Below are 25,539 nucleotides of genomic sequence, written 5' to 3' on the forward strand. Positions count from 1 at the left end.
ATCCCCCCCCACCCCCACCCCCCAAATGAATGAACAACCATGCTACGTGGACATATGATTGATTCTGGACAAAATTGTATGTGGTTTATTTCAAATTATTTGCTTCCCTATTGTGTGGTACTTGAATTCTTCATGTGGCCTGCTTAAACATATTTTGAGGGTGTTTGGGAGAGGTAAAACTAGATTTTAAGCTGGTTTTTTCATATCTAGTTGATTTGGTAAATCACAATAAGTTTGCTTATAAGTTTCATTTAAAAATGTTGATGTCCATTTTTAAAAAAATTAGCTTATAAGCTCATATTAATAAGCTAGGTTTGACCAAGTTAATGATCATTCCAACTGTAGAACTTTAATAATAATTCTATCATAAAAGCTAGAAGTAATCAAAGTCAACATATGACTTATAAGCTTCTAAATATAAGCTCTCCGAAACACCGTCACAATGAAGTGTATTTGATTCAATTCAACCAGAAGATCACATCAAAATCTTTACAAACTTTTTATTTTATTCTTTTGAAGAAAGGACTTTATTCAACGATCACTAAGCAGAGTAGGAACTATCACCTCAGGGATAGCCCTGACTCATGAAGGACTACCCGAAAGGCTCAAAGCGATATTAGCTAAGTGATGAGCTATACTATTAAATTCTAGCTTAATAAAGTTATAGCAGGCTTTTGAAAAATTCTTCTCACTAGTAGAATACAGGGCATTGGCGATGAGGAAATTCGTCACCAATGCAGTCAAATCCGTCACGAATGAACATTCGTGACGCCCAATAGCCCGTCGCTAATAATCCCCTCACCAATGCACATTGGTGACAGAGAGGTATTGACGACGAAAAACAATGGCGACGGGTCCTACGTCGTCGTCAATGCATGTTGGCGATGACAATCTATCCGTCGCCAAAGCTTATTGGCGACATAGAGCTTCTCATCGACAAGAAGCATTAGCGACGACAATCTATCTCCAACATCTGGCAGCTTGTTATTTGATATAGGATGAATATGCATACACATCACCAAAGCTTATTAGCGACGGGAAGCCCCACGTCGCCAATAAGCTTTGGCGACAGATGCCGCCGTCACCAATGTATGTACATTGGTGACGAAATACCCCGTCGCCAATGTTTATTAGCGACGAACCGTTCCGTCGCTAATGAATATAATTCGAAAAAATTGCTGCTTTTTTAGCCCCCAATCGGGAATATATACATGTTGCTATCAATATTCACAATATATTTAACAATATTCACATTCATCGATTCATATCCAACAATATTCACATTCATCAATTCAAATCTAATAATATTCACATTCATCAATTCACATCCAACTATAATCACATTCATCATTCATCAATTCACATATGTATATATAATCCGGAGTTCATAATATGTTCAACACAATCCAAAAGTCCACAAAAGTAACAAAAAAGTCTAACTCACTACTCATTCGTCGTAATCGTCTTGGTCCCTATTATCATGATGCCTAACGTCGGTGGCGGCTGCATCAAAATGCCGTACCATACTGCTGCTTCCTACGATACCTCCTCTAGCCTGAAAAGATATAAATTAATATGAAAATATATTCCAAAATATTTATAATAAATATATATATATATAATATGACATATATATCTCTCCACCACTTGCAGCTGCATGCTCATCAAATACCATCTCCATGATAGCCATGTACATAGGCTGTGAAAGCAAGTCTTTTAAGGGTTGAGAATCGATGAGTCGCTGAACGACATCCCAGGTCGTTTGTGCATTACCTAACTCGTGCTTAATAGTGGGAAGAAAACTTAAAGCCAAAGAGGCTTCAACACTCTTCAACAAGTATTTTCCAGTCTTACCCACGACATATGACGTGTCACATGGTTGCATCGAGGTCACAGATATAGAATTAGTGAAGAAATTAGAGAAGAACAGGTTTTGGAAGCAGGAAAACATTTTTGGTGACGTTCTGTCGACTGCGAGGCTAGGCCGGTCGACCGGAAACGTGAACAACTTAGGGATTGATTCTGGATTTGGTGCGGTCAACCGCCAAACCCTGTAATCAGTTCTGAGGCTCTGTAGTTGGTAGCGGTCGACCGTCACGGTCGCCCGCCAAACCCTATAATTGTTTTCTAGGTTTTATCGTTAATAACAGTCGACCGCGAGCTTAGGGTGGTCGACCGTCAGTCAGGTCAGGCCTAGAATTTGGTTTCCTATTCTGATTTGGTTTTGAGTTTGGTATAAATATCAAACACGATTTAGGGTTTTGGGGGTGAGCAATATAGGGGATATTTAGAGCACAGAAAAGAGTCTTTTCTGGAGCTATTGGTTAGGGTTTAGTTTGAGAGATTGAGAGCTTTGCGTGAGAGATTAGTTAGTAGATTTGTAATCTCTATTTGTACTCTCATTCTCTATTAGTGAAAATCACATCCCCTTCTTTCCACGTGGACGTAGGCAACTTGCTGAACCACGCAAAATTCATTTGTTAGTGTTTGTGTTGTTATTTTAGATTGTTTGGCCTTCTCTCTTGGTATTAGTATTTGTTCTCGGCACCCCATCGGTTTGGCCGTCACGCACAACAAGTGGTATCAGAGCTTTGGTTACGCTTGGGCTAGGTGGAGGATGTAGGCATCAAAAATTGCCTATAGGTCTCCACAAACGGTTCAGTGTTAGAGAGTGACGATGAACGTCACTATCCGAGCCACAGGAGTCCAATTGACGTCGACGATCGACTGAAGTGAATCGACGAGCTACGTGAGCGGGTAGGATTTCGGAACAACGAAGACCCGGGCCAATCGGAAGCCCAGCACTGTTCACAAAAAGGACAATGCCCTTCGTGCCTCGACCACTCTACAGATAATCCAAAAGAGGACGGGAAATTGAGACATCCTGCTGATGGTGAGGCATGGAAGCACATCGATCGTATATACCCTGACTTTGGTAAGGAGTCTCGGAATATTAGGCTGGGGCTTGCTAGCGACGGATTTAATCCGTTTGGAGTAATGAGCTCTGCTTGGTCTACCTGGCCAGTGTTGCTCACACCGTACAACCTGCCGCCGTCGATGTGCATGAAGCAGCCATACATGATACTGTCACTCTTGATCCCTGAAAGATATTCTCCTGGAAATGTCATTGATGTTTTCCTCCAACCATTAATTGACGACTTGAAGCTTCTCTGGGATGAAGGAGTCAGCACTTACGATGCTTATGGTAAGGAGGCTTTCCGTATGCGTGCAATGGTCATGTGGACAATTAATGACTTTCCAGCATATGCTAACTTGTCTGGATGGTCGACGAAGGGTCAGATTGCTTGTCCGGTTTGCATGTCAGATTATGAGGGAAAGTTCCTGAAATACAGCCGCAAGTTCTGTTATTGGCAACACAGAAGTCGGAAGGTTTGATCGCTCGATTTGAAGGTGGACCTCTCGTTCATTGGAGGAATCGAGAGGGGATTTTGGCTTTGGCCCTAACTTTTATAGGTTTGACCAGAAAGCGAAGAGAGTGGAATACGGGTAGCAAAGAAAGTGCCAACCCATATTACCACTCAAAGGGAGACTTTAATGTTAGGCGTTTAGGACCTAGCACGTTGGGTCTGAGAAACGCCAATGACTGGCAGATGGGAATGTTGGTGTGTCCACTGTCGTTTGATTTGATCAGCGGATGGTTTGGTGAGGAAAGATTAACCTACCAGAAGATTGGATCTCCTTGCTACCGCTTCCACCTTGAGGAATCGTCTCGCTGTTCTGGGACGGGAGATGCCAGCGACACGTCTCAGGTTTTACGGTTGGGTCCACTCTTCGGACAAGTCTTGGTAGAGCCGCATGACGACATACGTCTTGAGCCGATGGGGCGAGGAGTTGCATGCTTGCGGTTTGTATGCAGCCGTTCGTGCCACCGTGTATGGCTTGCCTGTCAGTTTGAGACATTTCTGTGCTTTGTTCGAGCTATATAATCCAGACTCGAACACTTTTCTGACCCGGCAGGGGGAGTTAGGCTTGGCTCTTCACGAGATGCACAGGATTTCTGGCTTGTCCATGGGACAGATGCTATACCAGGAGTACTTTCCTTCCAGTCATGAGTTGAGCCAATTAAAAGATCGCATGCCTGACCGTTATGAGACTCTATGGGACCTCACTTGTCATTACCATATTGCTTTGGCACAGTCGGAGCCCTTAGCAAAGAGGACCAAGGTATGTGTGAGTCTGAAACAATTTGCGAACTACTTGTTCAAGAATCTGGAGAGCACTCATGGCGAGGATATTTGTGAGCTGGCCCCATTCACTCCTTCAGAGGTGAACAGTCTACTGAAGAAGATCGGCGCTCAATCTTACACCACCGGCGGTCCTGAGGGTGGCTTTCCTGCGAAGACCAAGTTCAAGTCATTCTTGTGGCACGCTACCGCACCAATTCGACCAATGACACTTCTTGCTGGCTTTCTTGCTATCTGGTTGAAAAAGTGCGTGGTTCCATATCAGTCTGGCGACGCCTTGCCCTTGGAGGTACTTTACCCAGCAGTTCAGCTCGCCTATAAGAAGGAACTCTCACTTCTTCCGGTGATGGTGGCTAATATTCACCGAGGACTTCGACAGCTTTCCAGTGCGTTCACACGGAAGGAGACCGATTTACCAGGTCAGATTCCCACGCTTAAGGTGGAGCTCCCGTACGCTTATCTGATGGCCTGGTTTGTCCTTCATCGCTCGGATATGATGTCGGTGCCGAACGCCACAGACCATTCTGTTCCCCTGCTACAGTTGCTTGAGAATGGCAGGTGGGAGGGCCGCGGATTTTCTGATGTCCCAGCTCGGCGGTGTGTGCAAAAGACCAAGAGCCCGTTAAGGTTTCACCCCCACAAAGGAGTGATTCCATACGTGCGACTCTTGCAAAGGCCAACAAGGCAATGTCTACTCATAAGAAGACGCGTCGGACAGACGAATGCGTTATACCTGAGAACCCATGTGAGCAGCCGATAGGTTACTCCGACTGCAAAGTCAGTGAGTTGTACTATCAGGCTGGGGGTGCGAATGAATCTTAAAAGAAAAGTACCCGGGAAGCGGATTCTCACGGTCCGTGTACCAAGCTCATCAGGGCAGTATTATCAACCTGTAGCTGCCCCAAGACCGCTCCGCAGAGGGTCTCGATATTCGAGGGAAGTTCCGATGGGACAACGAAGCCCAAATCAAACTCCCACCAAAGAGGATCGGTTGATCGAGATGACGAACTCCTAGAAGTTACCATCAACATGGTCAACAAAGGAAAATCCCCAATCATTTCAAGTGGTTCCGACCTTAATTCCTCTCCAGGAAGCAGGGTCAATTCAGGAATAGCTCAGCTTCAGCTGGAAGCCGTCGGATATAACAACGACCATGGAGTTCATGAAGGAGTCCATTCCGATGATGAGTTCTCAGATTCTCATTCTGCTCTCGCTTCTGACGATACAACATCTAGCATAGGACAAGCTCGAGAGGTGCTCATGGTCAATACAGATCAGATAGCCAAAATCATTGAAGAGGCCCTGACTAAGCAGAAGGAAATCTTCAAGTTCGAAATGGAAATGGCTATGCAAGAAATGAGACAAATGCACGACCAACAAATCCGAGCTCTGTCGAACCGGCTAGTGGAATCCAGCCATCGCATCAAGAACGCCGCAGTTGGCAGCAATCCGGAGGTGGTCGAAATCGTCATGGCCGACGCACCACCCAAGAATACTGGGGGTGGCCCCACTAAAAATAACAACGCTGGGGGTGGACCCACCAGTGAGGATAACACTGGGAGTGGCCGTATCATTCCTCCCGACAATTGCCCAAAACAGGATATGGGTCAGGCTGAAAAGATAAAGGATCTCGAAAGAAAAATCGACGCCCTGATGTCTGCTCGGGAGGTGAAGAGGACCGGCATTCCGTGTCCTTACCCGAAAGAGTGGGATTCGATCCCGTATCCGGCGAAGTTCAACCTAATCAACTTCACGCCGTTCAACGGAAAGGGCTCGCCCACTCAACATCTGATCTACTTCAAGTCTCACTTGGGAGTAATCTCGGACAACGAGCCTTTGATGGTTCGGTCATTCGTTGGCACCCTTCGCGGGCCTGCCTTCGATTGGTACCGCCGTCTCAAGCCCGGAAGCATCAACAGCTGGGAGGACTTGGAAGGCATGTTTCTCGCCCATTTCTTCGATGATGACACCGAAGTGTCGATCAGGACACTCTTTGACGAGAAACAAAAAGGTGGAGAGTCGGTGGATACCTTCATCAAACGCTTCCGCAATCAGGCAATGAACTGCAGGGATCCCGTCACGGAGGAATTCCTCTTGCAGACTTGTCAGAACAACTTGTCCATTAACATCTTGGACGTGATGGGAATAGAGCCGCTCAATACCTGGAAAGAGTTGAAGACTCGAGGAGAACAGGCTGAACGCTTCATCAGAAGGCGAAAGGTCGAGAGAAACCAACCGATGGTTAATCCTCTGGATTCAGATCTCGTACCTCATGATGAAGGGGACGTACCTGCAACGGTTATTGACGATAATCAAACGTCACAACAGCAGTCCTGGGAACAACAGGAGAATTCGGACGAGGAGCTCCAAAACGAGTACTCGTTCAAAGACGAAGACGTTCCAGCTATCTTCGAGACCCTTCTCGAAAACAACAAAATCAAACTCCCGCCCATCACGCATCAGGAGGAAGATGACGATTCTGCGGATCCAACGTACTGCGAGTACCACAGAAGGATCCTCCACCCCACCAAGGAATGCTTTGCTCTCAAGAATAGCATCCAGACCTTGGTTGAAGCCGGCGTTATAACGCTAGGGTAAGCCAATTGAAAACGGCAATACTCCAAAGAGTACAAGAGTATAAACTGTTCCTCAATACTCCAAAGAGTACAAGAGTATAAACTGTTTCTCGATACTCCGATAAGTATAAGAGTATAAACTGCTTCTCACTCCAAAGAGTATACGAGTATAAACTGTTTCTCATTCCTCCTACCGGTATATGAGGTTAAACTGCTCCCTGATACTCCAACAGGTATATGAGTCTAAACTATTTCCCACCATTGACGGGAAGTTCCTGGAGGATATTACGCTAATATTCTTAAGGATAACCCGGTCGGACAACCAAGTCAAACCCAGTTCCAAGAGAGAAACTGGGGGTGGATTATCCAATGCATCGGGAAGTTCCCGAAAGAATACCACAGGGGTATTCTTAGGGATAACCCAATCATTGTGGAATTGGTGAACAAGAAATTCACATTCAAACTCTAAAAGTCAGAATGTCCCTTCTTATTCCCTAACTCTTATGAGTTATTTTTGTGAGAAGAGATCCAATCTTCTGGTAGGTTAATCTTTCCTCACCAAACCATCCGCTGATCAAATCAAACGACAGTGGATCCACCAACATTTCCATTTGCCCGTCATTGGCATTTTGCAGACTTAACGTGCTAGGTCCTGAACGCCTAGCATTCAAAGTCTCCCTGTGAGTGATAATACGAGTTGGCATTCTCTTTGCTACCTGTATTCCACTTTCTGTGTTTTCTGGTCAAACCTGTAAAAGTTAGGGCCAAAGCCAAAATCCCCTCTCGATTCCCCCAATGAACGAGAGGTCCACCTTCAAATCGAGCGATCAAACCTTCTGACAGTTAGGATCGTCTCAAACTCCTGCTTGGTCAAACCTTCATACAGTTAGGACCACAGTCAAAATCCCCTCTCGATTCTCCCAACGAACGAGAGGTCCACTTTCAAAATCGAGTGATCAAACCTTCCGACAGTTAGGATCATCTCAAACTCCTGCTTGGTCAAACCTTCCTACAGTTAGGACCAAAATCACAATTCACTAAACGAGAAATTCATCTTTGGTTCAGTAACCAAACCTTCCGACAGTTAGGGTTATCCGAATCTTTTCGATTCTCGGAGTGGAGATCCCACTCCTAGTTTCACCATTCTGGATTCTGGGGGTGGAGATCCCACCCCAAGGGGGATTAGCCAAAAATTCTAAAGTCAACGCCTAACACGCGTTGCCGGGTAGTCTATTCCCGTGAGAAAGACGAAGTCTACGTATTCAATATCGTAGCACTAAGAGCGTTAACTCTCTTAGCACAACGTCACATGCGGAACGGACTTAAACAATCCGCATGCTAGCCCGACTCAAACGGTAGTCGGTAAAGGCTAATCAAATCCGTTGAAGGCTGAGGATTAGCCAAAAATCCTAAAGACAACGCCTAACACGCGTCGCCGGGTAGTCTATTCCCGTGAGAAAGACGAAGTCTACGTATTCAATATCGTAGCACTAAGAGCGTTAACTCTCTTAGCACAACGTCACATGCGGAACGGACTTAAACAATCCGCATGCTAGCCCGACTCAAACGGTAGTCGGTAAAGGCTTATCAAATCCGTTGATGGCTGAGGATTTGCCAAAAATTCTATAACTGCGAGTCATTGACGCATCAACTCCCCTAGTTGGTCTCGTGACTTGAGCACCCAACAAATTTGGGACAAAATCCACACATGCAGATGAATCAACTTTAACAGTTGGTCCTGCAACCCCAACATTCGGGACCGCGATGCTCCAATACCTTAAGAGCTTAAACTGTGTATACTCCAGCAAACGTACGAGTATAAACTGTGTTAATGGCGATCCGTAAACCCTAGGGTCAACGCCGGTCAACGCGTAACCCTAGGTCAACGCCAAGCAACGCGTTGCAAGCAAAAGTCAGCGTTCGACGATTTGAAACCCTAGGGGTCAACGCCGGTCAACGTGTAACCCCAGGTCAACGCCAGTCAACGCGTTGCAAACGAAAGTCAACGTTCGACAATTCGAAACCCTAGGGTGGACGCCGGTCAACGCGTAACCTCAGGTCAACGCCAGTCAACGCGTTGCAAGCGAAAGTCAACGTTTGACGATTCGAAACCCTAAGGGTCAACGCTGGTCAACGCGTAACCCTAGGTCAACGCCAGTCAACGCGTTGCAACAAAAGTCAACGTTTGACAATTCGAAACCCTAAGGGTCAACGCCGGTCAACGCGTAACCCTAGGTCAACGCCAGTCAACGCGTTGCAACAAAAGTCAACGTTCGACGATTCGAAACCCTAGGGTGGACGCCGGTCAACGCGTAACCCTAGGTCAACACAGGTCAACGCCAAGCAACGCGTTGCGACAAAAATCAACGTTCGACGATTCAAACCCTAAGGGTCAACGCCGGTCAACGCGTAACCCTAGGTCAACGCCAAGCAACGCGTTGCAACAAAAGTCAACGTTCGACGATTCGAAACCCTAGGGTGGACGCCGGTCAACGCGTAGCCCTAGGTCAACGCCAAGCAACGCGTTGCAACAAAAGTCAACGTTCGACGATTCGAAACCCTAAGGGTCAACGCCGGTCAACACGTAACCCTAGGTCAACGCCAGTCAACGCGTTGCAACCAAAGTCAACGTTTGACGATTCAAAACCCTAAGGTCAATGCCGGTCAACGCGTAACCCTAGGTCAACGCCAGTCAACGCGTTGCAACAAAAGTCAACGTATGACGATCCAAAACCCTAAGGGCGACGCCGGTCGACGCGTAACCCTAGGTCAACCCCAGTCAACGGGTTGCAACAAAAGTCAACGTTTGAGGATGAAAATCCACACCAATCAACGTTTGACGATTCGAAACCCTAGGGTGGACGCCGGTCAACGCGTAACCCTAGGTCAACCCCAGTCAACGGGTTGCACCAAAAGTCAACCTTTGACGAATCAAAACCCTAAGGGTCAACGCCGGTCAACGCGTAACCCTAGGTCAACGCCAGTCAACGCGTTGCGACAAAAGTCAACGTATGACGATCCAAAACCCTAGGGTGGACGCCGGTCAACGCGTAACCCTAGGTCAACCCCAGTCAACGAGTTGCAACCAAAGTCAACGTTTGAGGATGAAAATCCACACCAATCAACGTTTGACGATTCAAAACCCTAAGGGTCAATGCCGGTCAACGCATAACCCTAGGTCAACGCCGGTCAACGCGTTGCGACAAAAAGTCAACACACGGTGATCCAAAACCCTAAGCCAGCATAATGTGGCAGAGGTAGTTCAAAGTCTCTGTAGGCATTGAAAATTGCCTATAGGTCTCCACGAACGGTTCAGTGTTAAAGAACGACGATGAACGTCACTATCCGATCCACAGGAGTTCAATTGACGTCGACGAACGACTGAAGTGAATCGACGAGCTACGTGAGCGGGTAGGATTTCGGAACAACGAAGACCCGGGCCAATCGGAAGCCCGGCACTGTTCACAAAAAGGACAATGCCCTTCATGCCTCGACCACTCTACAGATAATCCAACCACCAGAGTGGATCGAACTCTTCGTCAAGCATCCAACGCACCTGGAATCACTCAAATCCGAGTTCGGACGAAGAATCTACGGGGAAAACAACTCAAACACCTCAAACGGGTCTCAGGAATTCCAAAACACCCCCAGGGGTGTCTCAGAAATTCCGAGACACCCCAGGGGTGTCTCGGAAATTCCGAGACACCCTAGGGGTGTCTCGGATTTTTGGAGACACCCCAAGGGTGTCTCAGATCTGTGGAGACACCCCAGGGGTGTCTAGCCCCCCTACATGCCTATAAATAGACCCCTTGGCCCTTTGTTTTAGAGGAGGATTTTTGGATAGCCTTGGCGAAGCCCTGCTGCAGTGGAGAGTGGCCGTGAGCTTCAACAAGAAGAGGAGAGGTCTTGATCAGATCCTTCATCACCCGTTCGAGCCTTAGTATTAGCCTTTAGCGTTAATACTAAGAAGAGCTAATACCTCGCTTTAGCCGAGGTATACGCTTATAGCTTCTAGATCTCACGCGGATCGACGAAGTTCTGCTTCTATATCCCTTCGCGGATAGACGAAGCTCTGCCCGATTTTCTCGGAACAGATCTGATTGCCCCGGTGGTCCACGGATATCAACGTCCCCGTCACAGGCCAAAGACCCACGCAAGCAAGAGATGACAAACAGCTCTTGCGTTTGTTTGAAAGGAGTTGCATTTCTTTTGTTTTCATTGTGTACCGGTCTTATAAAAAGACTATCTTTTTATTTCATTGTAACGATCAAAGTTGTAATGAATGCAGCAATGAATACAGCGACTTTTTCCGCAAACAGAGGAGTAGATCACTTTAGAAGCTCGTCTAGGGTTTCAGTTGGTGATAAATGTACGATTTTTACTATTGTGGATCTCATTTCCGTCATGTGGGGTTAAGATCTTTCAGAGGCTCTTATTAGGATTTCACTTGGAGGTATAAAAATCTCTCTTTTTCAATTTGGATCTATTTTTCATTTGTTCTGTATTGGTTTGTTGGCACTTTGAGAAAGATGACCGAGAAAGAAGGAGTTGTGGAGGATACTTCTGGCGTGAAGACCATCTAAAGTTTGAATATTTACTCTATGAAGATAGATGTAGAGAAATGTAACAGCACTAACAATTTTGGTCTTTGGAGATATGAAGTCTTGGATGCGCTCAACGCGTAAAAATTTGGAAGATACTTTGGAGTTGGACGGGAAACCGGACGATATTGAGGAGAAGGTTTGGAAGAAGATGAATCAAACATGTGGTGTGATTAGGTCTTGTTTAACACAAGATTTAAAATATGATGTGATCAATGAGACTTTGGCAAAGAAGATTTGGGAGATTCTAGAGAGCAAGTATTTGACGAAGAGTGTGAAAAATCACTTCCATTTGAAGAAGAGGCTTCATCGCTTCCAATTGAAGAAGGGGACCTCCATTGGTGATCATATGAACTACTACACAAAGCTTCTTGCGGATTTGGCGAATGTGGATGTTATGATCGAGGATGAGGACAAGGCGTTGTTGTTGTTGAGCTCCTTACCCGACGAGAAATATGAGACCTTCGTTGTTACTCTTATTAATGGGAATGCATCTCTTTCGTATAGTAAGGTCACCGCTGCACTTGCAATTATCAGTTTCGGAAGAAGGATAAGGAGACTTCGATTGATACAGTTGCAGGGGCATTGGTTGCAAGAGGGAAGAGTCCAAACCGTAGTAGGAGATCACAGTCTAGAGGAGCACACCTTGTAGTTAGTAAGAATCAGTGTGCTTTTTGTAAAGAAGATGGACAATAAAAATCCGAATGCCCAAAATTGATAGATCGAGCCGGAAAGAATAAGGGGAAAGCTATTCAAGCTTCAGAGGTGAATGTTGCTAAAGCTAGTGGCAATAATTTAGTTTCGGATTCCTCAAGATATTCATGCCCTACACTACTGTTAGTTTGTATTGCCGACTCTACAAAGTGGATGTTGGATTCGGGTGCTTCTTACCACATTTGCCCTAGGAGGGATTTGTTCTCCAGTTTTGAGGAGTTAGAAAGAGAGGATGTCGTGCTCATGGGTAATGATCATGAATACCCTATTAGTGGTATCGGTACCGTTCGTATTAGGATGTGTGACGGGGTGATTCAGGAGTTGGATGAAGTGAGGTTCGTTTCGCGGTTGAAGAAGAACATCATTTCACTTGGAGTTTTGGAGGCAGCAAGCTATCGGGTGACCTTAGAGGATGCATCTTTGAAGATCACATTTGGGTCCATGATTGTGATGAAGGGCATCAGAAAAAAGAATTTGTACTATTTGATTGGGAGTATGGTGATTGGTGGAGAGCTGAGAACTTCTTTGGATTTAGCTAGACTGTGGTGTTTGTTGATGCTGGGATATTTGATTGTTGATTTCGTGCATGGATTGTTAAGGAGTGTTTTGATCTGCAGATTAAAGTTCTGTGAACACATTGGTATGAGCAAGAAGACCGAGGTAGAGTTTGATACTTCTATTCACTGAGAGAAGGGTCTTCTAGGTGGTGTTCATTTAGGCATTTAGGGGCTTTCTAAGGAGGCATCATTGGGAAGTAATAGGTATTTGGTTTCATGTGTTGGTGACTGTTCTAGGAATTTGTGGGTTGTAACCAAGTCCCGTTGGTGTGAAGTGCTAGTAGTAAACAACAGGTGGAAGAAGTGTATTGGCAGAAAGGTAATACGTCGTTCTGATTTTGGTAGGGTTTTTTTCTGCATTTGTGCCGAGCTCACGGTGGTTTGAGACACTTCATTGGAGAGGAAACATTAGGACGACGAAATGAGGTGGCAGATTTGATGAGTCGTTCCTTGCTGGAGGAGGATCGATGTTTGATGTCGAGGAGTGTTTTGTAGAGGAGTTCTGGTGTTAAGGCTTCGACATATTGGAGTCATCTTATGATTAGGTTACCGACTGTTGTGTTTGGAGTATTTAGATTTGGTAAAGCTGCTTCAGATTTTTGATTGCTTCGGATATTTGGTCGCCCAGCATATGGTCACATCGAGAAGGTGAGATTTGATCCGAGTGCATATTTAGGATTCAGAGGCTTGTTTGGTTATCAGTTGTTGGACTCTGATTTTGTTATGAGCAGGTATGTCACATTTGACTCTTGGTAGGTAGAGAGTGTTGATCGGATCATTGGGATATCATAACGGATGGAGAGTGATGCTACTTCACATTGGTTGGAGATTACTCCACGTTCTCCAGATCCTTCTGCAACGTTTGGGATTCTAGCTGAGGTGATACAGAGTGGGGATCATATTGATGTGGATGCAATTGATGAGTTTGTTGATTCGAGTGCAGCTGGTGGACACAGTTTGGATTTAGCTATGGTCGTTGGTTCACTTCAGGTGGGGGTGTTTAGTTCGTAATATTTTGGAGCCATTAGGAGAGTTATCAGTTGCAGATTTGTTGGTGATATTGGAGAAGGGTTGAAAACTCTTCTCGTTGATTGAGGGCCTTTGAAGGTCATTTGGTGAGCTACGTGAGGCTTAATTCCTTAGGCAAGATGATACGTAGGTAGTCATTTTATAATGCAGCCAGTTTAGTGAGTTGATACCGATATTTGAATATTGTTCGTATTCTCATTTGGGTCTTGACTTGTTATAGATTGAGTCTGTTATCGTGGTTTTGTTCCACTTTGTACTGGATGTAACAAGTGGGACGTTTGGTTGGTATTGGTGTCGGCTTAGTTTTGGGAAAACTTCGCCGAGGTGGAGAATTATAGAATTGATGAAGAAACTGGAGAAGAATAGGTTTTGGAAGCAGGGAAACATTTTTGGTGACGTTCGGTCGACCGCGAGGCTAGGCCGATTGACCAGAAACATGCACAGCTCAGGGATTGATTCTGGATTTGGTGCGGTCAACCGCTACGGTCGACCGCCAAACCCTGTAATCAATTCTGAGGCTCTAGAGTTGGTAGCGGTCAACCACCATGGTCGACTGTCAAACCCTGTAATTGTTTTCTGGGTTCTGTTGTTAGTCGTGGTCGACCGCCAGTCGGGTCAGACCCAGAATTTGGTTTCCTATTCTGATTTAGTTTTGTGTTTGGTATAAATACCAAACATGGTTTAGGTTTTTGGGGAGAGCAGTATATGGGATATTTGGAACACATAAAAGAATCTTTTCTAGAGCTATTGGTTAGGGTTTTGTTTGAGAGATTGAGAGTTTTGTGTGAGAGATTAGTTTGTGGATTTGTAATCTCTATTTATACTCTCATTCTCTATTAGTGAAAACCTCATCCCCTTCTTGCCCCGTGGACGTAGGCAACGTGTTGAACCACATAAAATCCATTTGTCAGTGTTTGTGCCGTTATTTTGGATTTTTTGGCCTTCTCTCTCGGCATTGATATTTGTTCTCGGCACCCCCATCGGTTTGACCGTCGTGCACAACAACAGATTGGCTGCTAGGCTTATTGGTGGTGGTGAATATCTTAACTCTAGCACTTGACAAAGACACTCTTCCTTTCTTTCTTGGTTGTAAACCATAAGCTCCATCGATGACTTCCATCCACTCGTCTCTGGTCATGCGGTTAGGCTCTACAGGAGTATCCTTTGTACCCTGAGACTAACTGACACGGGTCAAGACATCATTTTGAGAAGCTTCCACCACTACCTGTATATCATTTATCATAAAAATTAAAAACTTTGATGAGAAATCATTAAGGATATAAAAATCTAAAATTAATCTTATACTTATGATCAATTCATTAATTTTCTCCATTTTTTGTCATTTCCCTCTATATTTTCATAGCCCTGGGGAGGTGTATAAGCTCTTTTAGCAAGAAGAGTCGGGGGTATAGTCAAAGCGTCATGTGATATATTAAATTCCAAAGTAAATGTATGAAACTAATCACATGATATCAGTTTTAATAATATGATCATACCGGGTTTTCACTCAAATACTTATGCTCGATTTGAGCATAAGGAGTAGATCCTAAGAAGTGATCGTATATCTTCGATCTGCGATTCATCGATACTGTCTCACATATTTTCTACAAAATAAAGTACTTTATTAGTATGTGCGATAATAATATATAAATGATAAATAACACGGTGATAATATTATAAAGTAAAAATAATCCACCTTCTTCTCACCTTCCCACTCGATAATGAGAGTCATCCAATTAAATAGATGAACTCTCTTATCAAGCTCATAGATCCTCTTCGAATCAGTAGATATTTTTATAAAATATCTTTTCTTTAGATCACTCTTCCAACCCCGAATAAGCTTGGCCATTTTAGGGATAACATAATCCTAAGACTCTGGGTTGTCCTCAAGATAATAATGATCCTACAAGTTACATGGTAAAAAAAATACACTATAAAAATAATCATTATGAATTGTAAACAATATAATAAATAATTACCGTGAGCTTCTCCCAAATCTTCTTTATGCCTTTAAATTCTTGCTCCTCAAAGTTATGAGTAATGTTAATGGAGCATGGATCTCTTATTAAACAGTAAATCAAGTTATTAAATTAATTTGACAGCCCAATCCTCAACATGAATGTTGCCCTCCCACTCCAAAACGGCCCGGTACCCTTTTGGAGGTACTTTTGTCTTTTCCTCACTCCCATGTCTACCGGGTTTCTCATAATTTTTTTGCCTACAAATACAAAGAGAAATAAATTTTATATAAACTTAAATAAATAAATAAGTAGGAAATCTCCAAAGTTTACATGAAATTATTATCTTTTTCCCTCATGTAAAACCCCAAAATTTGAATAGTTTGTAATAAATAATAAATGTGTTGTATTATGAAAAAAAATATTTATTAATAATTGAGTATGCTAGGAATTGATTTAAGATCAATCCAATGTATATATGTGAATATAGAAGTGATATCATGCACACGTGCACGGGCCGGAATCTGGGAATAACGACTAGTTAAAGGTATATACATTTTACATACTAAAGTATTTAGAATATGGAAAAACTTAAAATACCAAAGTTGTAGATCTCTTCAAGGGATTTTTAACAAATCTTATATCACCTCATTCCGATGTCGGACGTGAAAGTTATGGCCAAAATACTGATGGTTGTTTTCCTAGTCATACTTGGTTTCCTGGTTCGGGTCAAACAGGTTTGTTTCGGGTTTGCCTCTATAAATATCGTTATTTTTCATAAAAAAAATCCTTTCTTTTATCATATCTATGAACCCTAGTAGCCACCCTCTCCCCTCAAAAACCCTAGATATTTTTTTATGAATTTTAAGAGCTTTGTGGAGCACAATACCAAAACGAGGGCGAGATCTTCGACGTGTGACAAGGGAGAACGGGTTGTTTATGCTCGTGGATTGCTTGCTATTTACCTCAGAGGCTTAGAACGATATTTAAGGCAAGATTATCTTCATCCAAATCCATCTTCATAGTTAAATAACTAGTGTAGATGATTAATATGATGTTGAATATGTGTTTTCATGCTTTAATTTTAACCGAAGATGTTAAAAGTCAGCTTTTTGATAGTAAATCTTAAATCAATACTAGATTAATAACATTTTCTTACTATTTATAATAGTATTATGATCATGATTATTAGGGTTATTCATAATTTTATTTATATATGAGAAATTTAAGTGATGTACTAAATATATATTTTCTGCAGAAAACTACAGCACTTATATAATCATTAACTGATATTTTAAGATAGCAAACAAACTCCAAATTTAACCAAACCAGTTCCAAATGAAAGATATATGTATCTAGTTTCTAAAACAGAAAACCATTCTTAAAAAGAGTTCGTATAGAGAAAGATATATTATTTTTACTAACTATACATCCTGCAGAAAAACTGTTGCATATGTATAATATTTAACTGGAGATTTGGGATAACAAATGAACTCCAAACTGAACCAACCTTATGAAATTTGAAAGATGTGTGAATCTAGTTTTCAAAACAGAGAACCATTTGTAAAAATAGTGTTTCTAGAGAAAGATATGCTTGTTTTACTAACAGAAGTCTCGTCTGTTTTCCTACTCGTTTTGTGGAGCTGTGTTGCGCCGTTTTGAGATGCGTTCGCGGAGTTTTGAGCCGCTTGATGTTACACGTATAGTCATGAATATGTTATCTTACACATTTGAGAATCCCAAGGGGATTATGATAAATTTTTATTTGATCATATTTGAATTAGATATCGTTCATATACATGGTTGATGTCGTTGATGAGCACAGCTCAGTACTATATGGGATAGTGCGTCAACATACCAGATATACACAGTTTATATATAAGATAACTGTTGTTGATGAGCACAGCTTAGTACTATATGGGATATTCTATCGACATACCAGAGATACAAAGATTTATATGAGGTGGATATCGTTGATGAGCTCGGTTCAGTACTACATGAGGTAGTACGTCGATATTCCATATATACAGGCCATTGAGTCGGATTTTAGGAGGCTTGATCTAGCCGTCCATCCCGCACTAGGGTGCAATGAGGCTCGTGAGCCGTATTTCTAGGATGCCTATTTGGTAGTCCGTCCCGCACTCATGTTACGCACTGAGATCGCGATGAGACTAATGAGCCATGTACACAGTTCAGGATACCTACAGGGTAGTCCGTTACACTGAGACAATTACTTGATAGCCTAAGTGTGGCAGATGTAGATTATGAATACGACATACCACTGAGCTATATGACCGAGATATGTTTCTTTTGAAAATATACAAAATTATGTGTTGGTATTTTATTCTATGTCCCCAGTGATAGTGGAAGATATTGTCACGCCCCGCTTCCCAAAATACCCGGGAATCGAAACGTGAACAAGCCCGCAACGTATTGGATTGAGAAGAAATATACACTATTATTTTTTTTTCTCTTTTCTTTTCTTCTCAATCCAATACTCTAAGCGTCTGGAATAAATACAATGCGAAGTCACAGGTCTCCGATCACAATCAGCAAGAATATAATAGACAAACTCAGAATAAAAATATCATATCACAAATGGGATAATATCCGAGACATAATAATACAGGTCAAACGTGCCCTTATATAAAAACTATCTGAATAAAATACTGGAGAATATAAAAATACACTGATCAAAAGGAAATGAAGGTGCTACAAAACAAACTAAAATAAATGACTAAGCTTCGGCTTCTTCTTCTGCTACGTCTGCAAGGCACTCATGTTGAGAATCCTCTGGCTCCTGGCGATCTCCCAGCTGGACCTGTTCTTCCTCAAAGTCTGACGTACACCAGAGAAAATAGATGTACGTCAGCGTGTCTGGCACACGGCAAGACCCCACAAAACAAATAGAGCGAACGAAAAGCCAAGCAGAAAACAATACGATAACAGAAATGACAAAAGAACGTGCAACTAGAAATCTGACAAAATCAACATGCGAAAACACTACTAAAACATGATAAACATAAAGCATCCAAAATCGATCAGGTAACGAGATCATGCAGCTAGCGATCAGTCTAATCATCTAAGTAACATGGACATACATTAGATGGAATTAATACCTAAAAATCTACAACATGAGGCATAGTACGTCGAGCGAAATAATCCAAACAAGGAAACCCTCATGTATATACCATATGTCTCGAATTGTAAATAATTAAATATTAATCTTGATCTATGTATAAAAAGAAACACAACTAGCCTACATCTCATAAGAATTCATAATCACCTTAAGTAACAAGGTCATATAACTAGTCATTCTATAATAGGTCACTGGTCACATCTCACACAGAGTCAACACTCATATCATCGGATAACTAACTGTTCATAAATCCCATACATGCATCCAATCCCGCGAAACAGGCGGCTAGAGGACTACACGCAATCCGATCTCGACCCGGTCCGAACTCAGGCAAAGCTCAGGTGACGAAACAAGTCACGGATCAAAGTGACAAAACAGGCCACTTTGTCCAACAAACCAACCCCAGAACGAAACAGGTCACTGGTGCGAGTCTAGAAGATACATCAACAACCATATCCGATCACATGAACATTAAATTCCCCATCCCAACTCTTCTTATTTTTCTAAGTCAATCATAATCCTCATTGAAACTCAGGTTCACCACCTGAACTCAGTCAACACACCCACACATGTCACTAGGTCTGTTCATAACGCACGAGGCCACTAAGTCATGAACTACTAAGGGTTCTCAACACAACATGGACAATACATAGCAGACGTGTCAAATACACTAAAAAAATGCAAAACGTGAAATATGATCATAAACATCAACTATGTAATTCAGAAAACAATTCCTTTTTCCAAAATAATTTCTTTTAAAATTATTTCTCATTATTAATCTAAAATAATTTCTCTTTCAATATAAATTCCTTTAAGTTGTTAGAATTATCAAAAATGATTCTTTTGCTGAATTAAATTCTTTTAACTTATTATAATTTTCCTAAAATGATTGCCAAATAAATATCTTTAAAATTATTTATTAATAATTCAAATAATCTTTTTATAAAACAATTTCCTTTAAAATTCTTTAACATCATTCAACGACAAATCCACACATGATATCACAATATTCACATTATAACTAATCTATACACGTACTTAATTAACAGTATATCTAAAAATTTTGTAAAGACGAGTCCATAAGTAACAGGATCTTGCCTCGGGGTTTCGTCGAACGGATCGACGTCGACGTGCGTGTCCGCGGGGCTGATCTGACGCGGAGGAGCACGATGTCGGAAGGAACTCCGGCGAGGGCTGCGGGATCTCGACGACGCTCGTCGGTGAAGAGGGGGCGGACTGGGACTGAGCACGGCATGATGGCGTCAATGAAAGCTTGGGGTTTGAGCGGGAGGCAGCGACGCGGATCGGGGGCTATTTAGAGGAAGAGGGGGCTGCTGTAGGGGGTCGGACTGCCGACCGGCGTCGAGGCCGTTTCAGGTCGACGAAGGAGTGGAGGCCGACGGGGTGTTGCTCAGCCGGAGAGGACCAAGGGCGGATGATGGGGCGTGTGGTCTAAGGCACGTGGAGGTGTTCGACGGCCGGAGTGATGGGGAGCTCGCGACTTGCAGCGGCGGCGCAGTTGGCGTGGTCGTCGCAGGGTTAAGCGAGCCCAGAGGTGTTGCCTGGCGTCGGAGTTGCGCCGGTTGCGCGGTGATGGCAACGTCAGGACGAAGGTCGGAGTATGGGTTTTCGTGCCTGAAAGGAGGTTGGTGAGTTGCCAGTGCTCGTAGGCGGCTAGATGGGGAGGATCGTCGATGGCGCAAGGGGCCTGGGTGCTCGCGGGACTGAGGGGAGAGGCGCGGATGAAGTTGGTCGGAGCGGAGGGCACGAAACGAAGCGTGGACGGCGAGGCGCGGAGTGCGGGTCGCTGTGGTCAATGTGGGGTTGGTGGGCGCGTGGTCGTCGGCTATTTAAGGATATGAGAGAACAGAGGTAGAGAGGGAGAGAGGAAAGAGAAGGGTGGCGACTATATCAATGAAAACGAGAGAGATGGAGTGTATATATATGTGTATAATATTAGGGTTAGGGAATTTACAACAAAAATAATTAAAATAAATAATAACGGGTATTTAAAAATTAAACTAATTACGAAATAATTATCTATAATTAAAAACGTACATATTGTGCTAATACAATAGTTGATACGAAATAGTCAAAATATACACATATTGTACAATTAAATGAGAATAATTAATAATAAAAATATATTTACTTATATTTGAATATGAATATGATAAGCATTATATTTGAGTCGTATTTGAACCAAATGCCTCCCTTTAAAATAAAGGGAAAAATGCTTCCAGCCCCCAAAAGCTAAGGAAACGTGCTTCCCACCCCCAAGACTTGGTCAAAGGGTGTTTTACCCCCAAAAATAAAAATTCTGTTCTCTGAGCCCCCAAAACACAAAACCCAAAAGATTAAAATATGTGAAGACCATAATACATTTTCTCTCTTTTTCTTTTTTTATTAAAATATGATGATGATTATTTTATTATTTTTGTTTTCTCTCTCTCTCTTTATCATAATGTACTAAGATGATAGTTGAAATGATTGATGATGATTATTTCATTATTTTCATTTTTTATTATTTTCGTTGTTTGTATTGGGAGATTGTTAAAGTTACGGGTTAATTGTCAATGTTACGAGTTAATTGTTAATGTTACGGGTCAATTGTTAAGGTTATGAATCCTCTCTCTCTCTCTCTCTCTTGAAGAGGATTATTATTTTATTATTTTCATTTTTTATTCTTTTCGTATTTTTAGAATATTTGTTGTTAAAGATAATGGTTGGTTGTAAAGGTTATGCATTGTTTGTTAAGGTTACGGGTTGGTTGTTAAGGTTACAGGTTTGTTGTTAAGGTTATGGGTTTGTTGTGTAGGTTACGGATTTGTTGTTAAAGTTACGGGTTTAATTGTTAAGGTTACGGGTTTAATTGTTAAGGTTACGTGTTTAATTGTCAAGGTTACGAGTTTAATTGTTACGGTTACGATTTAATTGTTAAGGTTACGAGTTTAATTGTTAAGGTTACGAGTTTAATTGTTACGGTTACGGGTTTAGTTGTTAAGGTTATGGTTTTAATTATTAAGGTTACGGGTTTAATTGTTAAGGTTACAGTTTAATTGTTAAGGTTACGGTTTAATTGTTAAGGTTATGGGTTTAATTGTTAAGGTTACGGGTTTAATTGTTAAGGTTACTGATTTAATTGTTAAGGTTACTGTCACACCCCGCTTCCCAAAATACCGGGGAAACGGAACGTGAACAAGCCCGCAACGTATTAGATTGAGAAGAAATATACACTACTATATTTTTTTCCTTTTCTTTTCTTCTCAATCCAATACGTTAAGCGTCTGGAAATGAATACAATGCGAAGTCACAGGTCCCCGATCACAATCAGCAAGAATATAATAGACAAACTCAGAATAAAAATATCATATCACAAATGGGATAACATCCGAGACATAAAAATACGGGTCAAACATGCCCTTATACATAACTATCTGAACAAATGAATAATGAAGAGATGCAAAATACACTGATCAATTAGAGATGGAAGGTAGTACAAAAGAAAACGGATGACCAATAACTAAGCTTCAGCTTCTTCTACTCCGTCTGCAGGGCACTCCTGCTGAGAATCCTCTGGCTCCTGATGAACTCCTCTTCAGCTTCTTCTACTCCGTCTGCAGGGCACTCCTGCTGAGAATCCTCTGGCTCCTGATGAACTCCTAGCTGAATCTGTTCTTCATCTAAGTCTGACGTACACCAGAGAAAACAGGTGTACGTCAGGTGCATGGCGCACGGCAAGACCCCACAAAAGAAAATAGAACGAACGGAAATCCATTGCGAAAAACGATACGATAACAGAAACAACAAAAGAATGTACAACTGAAATCCACAAATCAACATGAAAACACTACTAAAATATGATAAACATAAAGCATCCAAAATCGATCAGGTAACGAGCTCATGCAGCTAACGATCAGAATAATCATCTAAGTACAGAGTCATACACTAGATAAAATTAATACTTAAAAATCTACAACAAGAGACGTAGTACGTCGAGCGAAATAATCCAAACAAGGAAACCCTCATATATATACCATAGTCTCAAATTGTAGATAATTAAATATTAATCCCGATCTATGTATGAAAAGAAATATAATTGGTCCGTATCTCATAAGAAATCATACCTAGCCAAGAAACAAGGTCATATAACTAGCCATTCTATAACAGGTCACTGGTCACATCTCACATAGAGTCAACGCTCATATCAACGGATAACTGACTGTTCACAAATCCCCTACGTGCATCCAATACACCGCTACACAAGATCGGTCAGAGGGCTACACGCAATCCGATTCCGGCCTGGTCCGAACTCAAGCAGGACTCGGGTGAATGTCAAGATCACGGACCAAAGTGACTACACAAGCTTCACTTTGACCCAACAAACCAACCCCAATGCTACACAAGTGTAGGCATCGAAAATTGCATATAGGTCTCCACGAACGGTTCAGTGTTAAAGAGCAACGATGAACGTCACTATCCGATCCACAGGAGTCCAATTGACGTCGATGAACGATTGAAGTGAATCGACGAACTACGTGAGCTGATAGGATTTCGGAGCAACGAAGACCCGGACCAATCGGGAACCCGGCGATGTTCACAAAAAGGACAATGCCCTTCATGTCTCGATCACTCTACGGATAATCTAACTACCGGAGCGGATCGAACTCTTCGTCAAGCTTCCAACGCACTTGGAATCACTCAAATCCGAGTTCGGACGAAGAATTTACGGCGAAAACAATCAAACATACGCAACGGAGCGTCTCAGGCTGAGTTGGGACACCCGGGGTGTCTCGGGAAAGACGAAACACCCCAGGGGTGTCTAGGAAAAGCCTAGACACCCCAGGGGTGTCTAGGCACCCTAGGTGCTCCCATTGCCTATAAATAGCCACCTAAGGCCTCATTTTTCAGGACTATAAATAGCTGCCTTATGCCTCATTTTTCAAGATCTGGATTTTTAGAGAAGTTGGCGAAGCCCTGCTGCAGTGAAGAGTGGTCGAGCGCTTCAACAGAGGAGAGGTCTTCATCAGATTCTTCATCACCCGTGTCCGTTCTTTAGTATTACCCTTCGCCGGTAATCCTAAGAAGAGCAGATATCTCGTTTTAGCCGAGATAGACGCTTCAGGCTTCTAGATCTCTCGCGGATCGACGAAGCTCTGTCCGATTTTTCCGGAACAGATCTGAGTGTCAGGTAGTCCACGGATATCAACGTCCCCGTCACAGGCCAAAGACCCACGCAAGCAGAAGACCGATAAACGATCTCTGCGTTTGTTTAGACGAGAGTTGTAACTTTTGTTTTCATTTTGTAAAGGTCTTATAAAAAGACAATCTTTTTTTTCATTGTAACGACTAAAGTTGTAATGAATACAGCAATGAATACAACAATTTTCGACGCAAACAAGCTGGCGACCACAGTGGGAGCCAACAGCCTCGCTGCCGAGGCTGTCGTGACGCAACCGGCATTCAAGATCCGGGTGAATGAAGAGATCGAATACGAGTTCGATCAGCAAAAGTTTGAAGAGTACCTCTCTTCCTCCTCCTCCAGATCCGCCTCGCGGGACCTCCGGCTCGAAGATCCGAGATCCCATTGCCGCCGCTGCGCTCGCACCACGCGACGTCCCCGCGTCGTCCAACGTGGTCGAGACCGTAGATCCGGACTTCTCCTCCGCCAAGGAGATGGCTACTGAAGGTTCTCCAGCTGTGTCAAAGAGGACGCGCCAAAGACGGCGCCAACGCCTTGTACGACAACTGGCCAAGGCCGCGGAATCGATGGACGGGATCCGCTACAATGAAGATCTCAAGTCCAGACAGCGCCAAGAGCAACAACGGCACATAACCAACTCCTCCTTCAAGGCAGAAACGAACGAATGGGTTCGTGTCACGAGGACTCGCTCAACCCGCGCATGCCCGAGCCCTTCTGCAGAAAGCAGAGGAGATGCAAAAAGAAGAGACGGTCAAGAATCCGTCAAAACTCAAGCAGGTGTGGGTGCTAAAGGCAAAGCCAGCGCCTAAGACAAGAGCGGACGATGTTGCTGTCCAACCTTCATCAAATCCAGATCCCGTTTCCCTTGCCCCCGCACCTCCGGCGGAGTCAGGTAAGAACACAGATCCTTCAACATCCAGAGTTCCTTTGAAAGGTCGCCTCGGTCCCTTACCAGGGAATCGAGGTAAAGCACCTATCAAGGAGCGATTGGATCCGTTGAAAGGTCCCCAATTGATAAACCCGACTGGGGGTCGTGCTAATTCCCCCAAGATAGATAACAAAGGGAAAACCCCTATTGCCGATCGCATTGGTTTGCGTGTAGAAGTTCAAGAGCCCGTTAAGATTTTACGCTCGCAAAAGCATAGACTTGAAGGAGTGACTTCTGAAAACGCTAATAAAGCGTCATATCCCCAGAGGGAAACACATTCGTCTGATGATGATTGTATTATACCTGGGAAGTCGTGCCAACACTCTATGGGTTGCTCCAGTTATCAAACTGATGAGTTGTACTATAGAGCTGGGGGTGCGAATAAGTCTTGGAAGCGAGATGCTCGAGACACGGAGTCTCACTGTCCGTGTGCCACCATAATCAAGGCGGTATTGTCGGAATGCTGTTGTTCTAAAGCCCCAAGGAGAGTTTCGGTGTTCGAGAGAATTTCCACCGGAACGTCTGAGACCAAGCCTAGGCGTTTCCGACAAAGAAGAAGGATAGTCGAAGACGGAGAATTTCCGAAGGTCACCACTATATGACCAGCAAAAGGGCATCGACATGGGATA

The sequence above is a fragment of the Asparagus officinalis genome, chromosome 7 (assembly GCF_001876935.1).
Source record: "Asparagus officinalis chromosome 7, Aspof.V1, whole genome shotgun sequence".
Taxonomy (NCBI): Eukaryota; Viridiplantae; Streptophyta; class Magnoliopsida; order Asparagales; family Asparagaceae; genus Asparagus; species Asparagus officinalis.